This window comes from Mytilus trossulus, chromosome 12, assembly GCF_036588685.1.
Source record: "Mytilus trossulus isolate FHL-02 chromosome 12, PNRI_Mtr1.1.1.hap1, whole genome shotgun sequence".
Taxonomy (NCBI): domain Eukaryota; kingdom Metazoa; phylum Mollusca; class Bivalvia; order Mytilida; family Mytilidae; genus Mytilus; species Mytilus trossulus.
In genome coordinates, this window is record NC_086384.1 from 31159138 (window position 1) to 31170430 (window position 11293).

An 11293-nucleotide genomic window follows, 5' to 3' on the forward strand; every position below is an offset into this window, starting at 1 on the left:
TAGGGTTCGTGTTGTTAAGTCTGTTTTTTCTATATTTTGTGTTTTGTTTATTATTGTTTGACAGTTTGTCTCTCTTTCTTTCGTAGCAATGGCGTTATCAGTTTATTTTCGATTTATGACTTTTAATGTCCCTCTGGTATCTTTCGTTCCTTTTTAATTAGACATACAATGAAAGAGTTTCGCCCTACGGTTTCACCTGTTTTTCATTTGCACGAATAATATATCCCGTGGTGTAAGACTGTCAACATTGCCCATTACGAAATCCAGTTTATGTTCATATGTCCTCTTTATGCTACAGCAACAAAAAATATTCTTCAACAATTTTCCACAGTTTTCCCTATTTTTATTATATTTAAACCTCAATAACTCATTAATTTAGATCTGTGACGTCTAATGAGGAATAACAATTCAATATTTCAATTTGTAATCATGTTCTTTCAAGTTAGTAGAGAATTTCATTAGGTACATGTATATACATAGATATTAGATTTGTTGCTGTATACTTATGACCGGTTACCATGTTAATCTGCATTGATTTGTTTATCAGACAAACTAGACGTGTCAAAGCGACACAAATGGCCCCGTCTCAAAAAGTTGAAAAATCTGCAATAATTATTTCAATAACACATGTGGATACAAACATGATGGTAGTCTTAAATATAAAAAAAAATCAGCTCAAAATCTGGAGGCGTATAGAAAAAAAGTCTGTATAACTATGATTTTCAACAATTTTCAAAGTTGTAAACCCTTTATTTTGGCAAAATTAGCGGAGCGGAACGAAACTTAAACTCGATCTATAACTCATCTTGGTGAACTCACATACCACAAATCAACCCAATATCTGAAAGCGTTAAGAAAAAAGTCTGTATAACTATGATTTTCAACAATTTATCTAAGTCCATAGCTGTGATTTCGGCAAAAATTAGCCTAGCGGGACAAAACTTATACTTGATCTGTAAATCATCATGGTTAACTCAAATACCTAAAATCAGACCAATATCTTTAGGGTTTATAAAAAAAAAACTCCGTACAATGGTATGTGTCGGAATGGCGGAATGACGGAATTTCGGTATTCCAGAATTTCAGACAAGGTTATAACTACATGACACCAACAACTTCGTTGCGGGGCCATACAAAACAAGAGTTATTCCTCTTTAAACGAATCACTCTTTCTTCCTCTTGATCATTATTTGTTGTGAAGTTGATGTTGGTTTTCCACATTTACCAATCAACAATAAGGTTTGAGGTAGCATTTTGTTAATATTATTTTGTTTTGTATTGTGATTCATGATAGTTGACAGCAAACTTACAATGATTACCAAAATAAAATAAAAGTAAAAACACCATGGTTGTCAAGTAAACGAAGTCAACATATCTCTTGATTAAACCTTTTAGTATCCCTCCTCGGGAAGCATGTGTAACCCCGCCCCTTGTTATGCCTGTCCCAAGTATGGGGTCTCTGGCCTCTGCTAGTCTTGTTTTTGTTTTATCAATACGAGTTCCCCTAAACGTTTTGGAGTTTAATTAGTGTGATGTTCATTTTCACTGAACTAATACACATATTTTCCATGGGCCAGCTGAGGACAACCTCCGGGTGTGAAAACCCATTGTTGGCCTATGGTTGTTGTCTGTTTGACTACTAGACTTTCGATGCAGCAAAACACACACATATATATTTTCTTTGTTTACATCTCCTGACATCAGAATCGGACTTCTCTTGAATCGAATTTTAAATTTACTTTTTGTTATGCGTTTACTTTTCTACATTGTCTAGAGGTATATGGGGAGGGTTGAGATATCATAAACATGTTTAACCCCGCCGCATTTTTGCGCCTGTCCCAAGTCAGGAGCCTCTGGCCTTTGTAAGTCTTGTATTATTTTAATTTTAGTTTCTTGTGTACAATTTTGAAATTAGTATGGCGTTCATTATCACTGAACTAGTATATATTTGTTTAGGGGCCAGCTGAAGGACGCCTTCGGGTGCGAGAATTTCTCGTTACATTGAAGACCTGTTGGTGACCTTCTGCTGTTAATTTTTCTATGTTCGGGTTGTTGTCTCTTTCATACAATCCCCATTTCCATTCTCAATTTTATGGTCCGAGACCACGATTATTTCGTAGTGCATTTCTTTTAGAACATTTATAAAGGAAAATTTAAAAAATCCCACGCTTTCTCAGTGAAATTTTTACAGTGTGTTGTACTACTTTTAGGACAAAATATAACAAATTTATAAAAAACTTCATCGACTCTAAATGTGGACAATTTTATGTTTAGGGCGTCTTGAAATCAGTAGATTATTTTTATTTTTTATTTTTAAAATAAATGACCTTATATAAGAAAACATACGCATTTCAGCTATTTGAACATTTAAGGAAAAAATCAAACTCAAATGAAGTATAGTATAGAAGTAGTAGAAGTTGCCACACACGCTATCTGATTTTTTTGTACTAAAAGTTAAAAAATATACAGGATTTTGATTGTTTTAAACATATTTGCAGCAATCAATATATCTGTAGATGTTAGGAATCCTTTGCATATAAAACGCAAAAAAATTACTTTAGTTATGAAATATAACATCTTTGACTTTTCCGTCAATCACTAAGACCCATTGTGTTGTACAAGATCTTTAGGAGTACATATCTCTTGCGTTTTTTGTTGTTACAAGAAATCACTTATGTGTCAATACATATTCAGTCAATAACCATTGGTGTTCTAAATTCCTCGTTCTTTAAAACGTCGACCAATATTCATAAGTTCGTTGAAAAGTAGTTTTTTAATTAAATGTTTGCTTTTGTTTTCCAGAGAAATACGTTTCAGGTCATTTTAATTACAGACAGTAAACTTGCTTTTGTTATTTGCAACTATAATAAGATAAACTGGATCGCTTCTAACAAAATTCCTGCTCAGGTAAATATATAACAAGGTGTAAATACTTCGAATTAAATATTAAATGTTGCCATAAAAATAAAAATACAAATGCTATGATTTCTCTTAACAATGCAACGGTTTTAAAATGTAAATGAACACATTTGTCTAGAATATCCTTTTGATATCAAAACTGTAGTCCATATTTTAGAGAAAAAAAAGTTGGCACACAAAATCAAATGAATGTAAAGGAACAACATTATGAAAGGTATTTATTATCCCTTTGGACGCGATTCTACCACTCAAGTTATATTCAGGTAGACTCATCTAATTTTGTATATTTAGAGAATCTTGAAAATACTTAAAATAAATATAGTTCACAAAACAAACATTTTCTCCGATTATGAATTGTTTGTATCTTTAAAGGTTGAATTCAATATGGGAGACGATATCCACTTCTATTCTGTAGTAGGTTCTAGAACACCACAAGTTATCAATTTACCTAATCTATCAAACGTCGGATATCAAGGAAAGTTTGTCTTTCGGATAGATTTGAGAGACATACGACCTGCACCAAAACCTCACGACTAAGATTGGTTTTAAGTCATGAACAAATCAGTATACTTACGATAAATCTTAGTCGTAAGTGTTTTTGTGAAATTGACTTCTGGTCAATAAATATTTAGGTCGAGTGCACCCGCACGAACCGGGTTCTAACTCACAACCTCAGTGTAGTCTCGATTACCCAGACGCTTGAATTTTACAAATCAAACGTCTGGGTTTTCGTAATGGTAAAAAATCTTATGACAGATTTCTGTCAGAGACTCGGAACATTTTGGATTATTCGTAGACCCTATGAAAAGTAAGGATAGTATCCGAAATGATATTTTGTCCCACAACATCCAAAATGGCAGCCTCCATGAGTGCTTGTTTTTATCAACTTCAACCAAAGAACATCAACATGCAGCTAGCATATACGTGTTAAAGGGTTATGGTGTAATTAATGTGTTGTCAAAAGCAGTAGGTACATAGTAGGTTATCATTACAAGTTGATAAGTTTAAACAAAAACAGTAAATATAAAAAAGATGTGGTATGATTGCCAATGAGACAACTATCCACAAAAGACCAAAATGACACAAACATTAACAATTATAGGTCACCATACAGCCTTCAACAATGAGCAAAGCCCATACCGCATATAGTCAGCTATAAAAGGCCCCAATAAGACAATGTAAAACAATTCAAGCGAGAAAACTAACGGCCTTATTTATGCAAGGTTCTTCCAAACATGCAGTACAATAGTCCAAATAGTTTTGACACTTTGAAAGACTATTTATTTTTTTAACATTGATGCTAAAATTATAATACTAGGCTAGTCCAAATAATCATGACGTCTTGAAAGGCTATTTTATTTTTTTCTGTGATGCCTTCCTTCTATCAACATTCTTTTTTAAATTTGTATGGAGTTTGTGTACCTTATTTGGTCTTCTGTCAGATCAGTCCTCTTTCATTTGAAGTCTTTAATATTGCATTTCTTTGTTACCCTGGTAATTATTTATAATATGAATAAAAAACTGCAAGTATATAACAGCTGTATAAGGTCGTATTTGATTGTGTCAGACCTCAGACTATTAATAAAGACATTTTTTACACAGGTGATTCAGTGTTTAATGTATAATGAATTTGTTTTATTTTGTAGAGCAAAGCAGTGTTGTATTGATCTATTACTGTCAACATTCTTCTATGGATTTTTGCAAGATTAAGTAACTCATGATTTTATGTACTGTGCATATGTGTGAATTGTAGTCGTATGCCTTTATATAATATACTGAGTTGCACATCAATCAACAGAATTGCACCATACATTTTAGGCTGAGAATCTGATTATTTTATTTACATGCTTTTCAGTTTAACATATACATGATATATCTACATACATATATAGCCACATCGAGATAGTATTTGTTGACCTACTTTCTACTGTATTGTTATTCATTGCAATTTTATTTTCAACTAAGTCTTAATATACCGGTACTCCAACAACAAGGATTAGAGGCTTGATAGACTTACTTATTCAGTTTACTAGGTTATTTCTTTTTCCTAGTTTTTTTAAAATATAGTCATGAAGAAGGACACAACACAACAACAAAAAGTAAAGAAAGCAACACAAACCGTTCCAAAAACCAGGGTTCATCTCAGGGGCTCATTAATTGTGTATTTTTTTAGGAGTCAGTTGTTTGTTTGGTCAAGTGTTTTCACATATATTTTCAGTGTCATACTTCCTTTTAAGAAATATTACAATTTCGGAAGTTGGCAATTAGTTAGATAGCTTGGTATTTACAAATAAAACCATAAAAGGCATGCTTTCAAATTAATAGTATTATTTAACCCTTGTACAGTCTTATGCCTTAAGCTTTAGTTCAGTGGTTGTTGGTTCATGCATGTCATTTTCAATTTTCAATATTTTTGTTTTGTAATAAACTAGGCCTCAGTTTCTCAATTGAATTGTTCATATAATTTATGTCTGGGCCTTTAACCATGTTAACAGCAGACTATATGATATGGGTTTTACTCATTGATAAAGACTGTACAGTTGTCTATAATTGCTAACATCCACTTTGAACTTTGATTGAGTTGTCTCATTGGCAATCATACTCAAATGTACCTTTGTTGTTGGGATATACAGCTACTTGGCCATGTCCACTCTATTTGTATCCATCTTATGACTTTAACCTTTTTCAACTGATTTTTTATAGCTCGTTCTTATGTTGTACTGGTACACCACTGAACTAGGTAAGGGGGATGGTTGGGATACCACTAACATGTTTAATCCAACCACATTCTGTATGCATGTGCCTGTCCCAAGGCAACAGCCTCTAATTCAGTGGTTGTCGTTTGTTTTTCCTTCATCTTTATACAACTGTATATATGAGTTTTGTTCATTGTTGAAGGCTGTATAGTAACCTATAGTCGTTTAATTTCTGCATCATTTGTTCCTTGTGGAGAGATGTCTTATTGGAAATAGTACTACATATTTTTTATACTCGTCTTCTTATTTTTATACATGTTATATAGCCCTGTAGGATTTTCAATTTAAGTTCGTTTATATGTTTTGAAGTTTTGTATGAAATCACATTTTGTTTTAGAGTCCAGTTAAAGCCTGCCTGAGGGAGCTGCATTTTCTTTGCTGTGATAAGAAGCATTGGTGTCCTTCGGCTGGCTTCTTCTACTTAATTGTCTCTTTGACACATTCCCCATCTCTATTGTCAATTTAATATATATTCAACACTAAAATAGATTTTTATATTCCTACTTGTTGTTTGACTGTCCAAAGTCATTTGGGAAACTCCTCGATGGTTTTTGTGTCCATGACATAAACATGATAAAAGTGTAATGCCACTCATTTTCTCTATCATAACAATTGAACATTCATTAATTTAGAAATATCAGTTAGATTGACAATGTTCATAGCCATGTTAGAGCCTTTTCAAGCTAACTATAGGCTATGGGTTTCTGCTTATTGTTGAAGGTTGAAAGGTGATCTATAAATTGAATGCACAATATTTGAACTCTGGTGGATATAAATCTCCGTGGCAATCATATCATATGGCATATCTCATTATTCTGATAATTATAAGCATTCAATGTAATGATTATTTTTCAGAATCATTTTAAGGTGCACTTGATAGTCCTCTTTCATCATTCTTTTTGGTTTTAGCATTAAAATGCAATTTTTAGGATAAGTGTTTCTAGTTTCATATTGTATTTTTTAAGGGGTTTTTATGTCAGAAATAAACATTGAAAACGAAATACAAAATCATAGCTACAGCAAATTTATTTACATGATATTGTCAAATTTAGAGGGGAACCAGGAGGCCCAGGCCCCTGTTTTTCTGGAAAAAAAATTTGGTTGATTATATAGGGAATCACTGAAGCATGACTGGAGTGGGTCTGACCCCTTCTTAGGCAGTCAGTGGGCCCAAAAACATTTCTGGATCTGCCACTGATTGTGTGATAAAGTGCTTATTAATGTACTGGAAACAAATAAGAAATATCTATTTTAAATCAAAAAAGTCTTTTTAGAAAATCATACAAACAAAATAACAAATGCAATTTATTAAGAAATGAGAGGCATTGATAACTAAGATGAGAATTCTGTGGATGCTGTAAAGTATTATCATACTACAATGTAATATGGACATCAATTACAACTGTTGCACAAGTAGACTGTACATGTAAGCACAGTTGGTCAAATGGTGTCTACTCTTGTTTCTTGATTTCTTCACTAGTATCTGAAAAGCAAAGTAAATTCTGTGGTTATAATCAAACTGTACAACATTTATGGTAATGGATATCATGAAACTGGGTAATTGTTATTACATGTACAATTTTTACAGAAATATTTATATTTAAAGAGTTTTACCCACAATCCTGTACCAAAATGTTCAGGGAATATCATGTTTGACAAAATGCTCAGAACTATACAAAAGAGGGACGAAAGACACCAAAGGGACAGTCAAACTCGTAAATCTAAAACAAACTTACAACGCCATGTCTAAAAATGAAAAAGACAAACAGAAAAACAATAGTACACATGACACAACATAGAAAACTAAAGAATAAACAACACGAACCCCACCAAAAACTAGGGGTGATCTCAGGTGCTCCGGAAGTGTAAGCTATACTGGTAATCGTTACTAGTTTACATGAAACAGAAATATGAAAATTATACAAAGTTATTTTCCTATGTTAACCTTCACATTGAAAATCATTGTGTACAAATAATCTTTATTCTATACCAAGTATGGCTAATTTACCAGTTCTGACAGAGGTACAGAATGACAGACTGTTATGAACTATAAATCATAAACAATCAGGGTATGCTCACTCTTAACACCTGATATAACCTGGGTTTTAAGAGGGTTGTTTTGTGTTTGTAGTCCATACAATAACTCTTAAACAGAGAAATATTCTATTTGTTTCTCAATGCATCTATGTCATGCATTTGTTTCAATTTTTCTGTTTTTGTGCATTGTTTTTTCGACTCTCGCATTCTGACGTTCCATTTAAAATATATACTGGTTGTAAAAAAATATTATATTCATTGGAGTATATCTATAAGTGTTAACTTACTTATATTAATATAAAAAAAAATCAGTATATCAAGCACAACAAAAGAAGGCTATATTTAACCAAATTTTGGGTTTAATCCATTATTATATTTTTCTAAACTAACATAACAATAATGTTTATTTTTAAGAGTTCAACAATAAGTGCCCATCCATGGAAAGATAAATATAATGGATGAAATTTTTTTTTTTCAACTATAGCTAATAATTCAACTGTAGCTAATAATGTTAAATATATACTTCATTAATAATCAACTGATAGAAGCCAATTGAGAATTTCACTAACATTTTCATTGCAATTAACCCCAACCCACATTGTAACTATGGATCTCCAAGTGTCTTCCCTTGTCCTAATACATGTAATATGCATGAATGTATGTTTAAACGGAAAAGCCTTAAAACAATATGTCATGTATGTGTTACCTTTTAGATTAATTCGACCTGTCACCATCATCAGGACTGTTGTTTTTTTTCTTCCAAAATGAAATACATGTATTGGATGGCAAAGCCTTTTGCTGAAATATAATTTTCCCAAGTTTAATAAAATGCAATTTGTATAAGGCCTATGTCTATAAAACTATACATTTGTTTAGAAATTTTACTGAATAAAGTAATTTTGCTAAACTATGGAACAAGTTCAAGTAGATATTTAAGGCTCAAAAACATTTCGTCTGACTTCATGTATCTGTATTATAGTATTGGTATAAAACCAAAGAAATTATTTTTCTTATTGGTAATTCATGTCCTACCGGTATAAGGGTACCAATATAAAATATTCTTAAAAAAACCCATTGGTACAATATATTCAAGATATATTTCATATGCCAAAAAAAGAAGTCAAAAAGTGATAAAACATATAGATCCATATAGTGTATGACATTTAGTTTAAGTTACACATGTCTGAGGAACTGCTAGTAGTCCTTTGTAAATTTATGCATCAACATTTTTCTTAGTTTGGTTTGTTTCCTATCCTGACTAAATATGACTTTTTTAAACTGAGATTTACTGTGCCTATTGTTTTGTTTTTCTACAATGGCTAGCTGGATAGGTTGAATTCTTGCAAAACATGTTTAACCCCTTCGCATTTTTGCGCATGTCCCAAGTCAGGTGCCTCTGCCTTTGTTAGTCTTGTATGATTTATAATTTCAGTTCATTTAAAAATTTCGGAGTAGAAAACATTTTTGTTTAGGTGGCAGCTGTGCTGATGCCTCTGTGCAAAATTTCTCAGTGTGTTGTAGATTCATTGGTGGTATTTGTCTCTTCTCTGTATTTCTCTATATACATTTGTACTAGGTTTGTATTTTCCAGTCATTCAATACAGATAATTGATCTGGAAAAGATATAAATTATAATATGTCAGTATTTTACTATTTCAGATGCAACTAAATGCAGATACTTACATACGATTGCAATGTACATAGATTATAGATAGTTATAATATACTGTATTCTGTTGGTCATATTTTTATTTCATTTTCAATACTAATCTGGCTTTTATGGCAATCAACAATTACTACAATGGTTAACCTGTATTTGTTTAATTGTTAGTTTCATTAAGTGCATTCTAAATGGCATAATCCTTATATATAGCACGAGGATAAATTGTCATATTGTAAGAAGAATTTCATATTCTCTTGCCCTGTCCCTTGATGATCTTTGCTGGTTGGACACGAATCCAGGTCCGTTCACGCACATTCATGTTGTGATTTGCAGTAAAACTCAAGAGACAAATGTATGGTAGTTTTGGTGGTTTTTTTTATATTGAGATTTCAGTTGAGACTTCTGTGTTATAGTAGTCTCAGATTTCAGTGATTAATGCTAGTCCAAATAATTATCTGATTATGACCACAGGCACTAGACGTTCTGTCAATAGCATGAAAATATTGGCAATGGGAAGAAAATAGTGTCCATGTATATAATATAGAGTAATATATGGACACTATGTTCTTCCCATTGCCAATATTTTCATGCTATTGACAGAACGTCTAGTGCCTGTGTTATGACGTTTGGCAAGGCTATTTTAATTTTTTTTGGGACGCCTTCCTACAACAGTCGTAGGAAGGCGTCCAAGAAAAATAATAAAATAGCCTTGCCTGACGTCATAATTATTTGGACTAGATTAATGCATGAGGTAAAATATTTAAAACTACAAACCTAATACAAACTGCCAAACATTTTATTTTGTGATACTAGTTGTTATGAGGTTCTGTTAACACATCCTTGGTTGGTACAACCTACTCTGTTTTTGTACACAAAGGTGTACAAAAACAGTGGGTTGTAACAACCAAGGATTAGTTTGCAATCCCCCCCCCCCTCTCTGTGTCACTACCTTTTCCCTGTCCTATTAAAAGACGACATTCGTAAACATAAACCTTGATAAGTTAATTGTCTAGTTTCCATGCTGTGTAAACGTTTCATTTTACACTGAAACTCAAAACTCTGGTCAACCACTGCCGCATGTTTAATATCGTCCATGTTATTCCTGAAGATTTTACCTTCCGGGAACATGTGGTCAAGGTCATTACCAAATTTTAAAACGCCATCTATGAACGAAATGCAAAGACACAAAAATCCAGATGCTATATTCATAATGCGTCTGGGTGATCGAGACTACACCTCAGTGTTGACTAGATTGCGGTTGCAATAATTAATACTTAGACCACTCGGAAACCGAGGCCTTTAAATGTAAAACGAAATGAAAATCATCACATTATGTCAGGATTTCAATTTACATATATAACATGTTTAATACTATACAATTCTACATCTACATCTACATTCTACGTTGATCTGTCAAACTTGACCGATACTCAACGCTTCCGGTGGGCGCAAGAAAAAGAGTAATTTTGTAAGGTTACCAAAGAATATACAAGCGAGTATAAAGTATAAAAAAAAATAATAATAAAGCAATGAATAAAAAAAGGGGGGGTTCCCATTTGCTTTTCGTTCATCTGGCCTGAACCAATCCGGCTTCCGTGGCGGTACCAGGGAAATTAATCCCCGCCGGCACCGCTCCAGTCCATATTTTGACTTACTTGGCAAATGGGGGACTGCACAGATTAAATAGAAAGGGTTGAAAGCTCCCTCTTGAAAGATACCAAGGAGGGAGCCTCAGTTATAGTTGCTGGTAGTGAATTCCAAACTGTCACTGTTCTTGGGAAAAAACTGTATTTGTAGCCGTTAGTCTTGGTTGAATATTGCTGGAACTTCTTGGTATGTGATGATCTTGTTCTCGATGACATTGGTGTTAAGTATGTGTCGCATGGTATGTCCACAAGATCATTAACCACTTTGTAGAG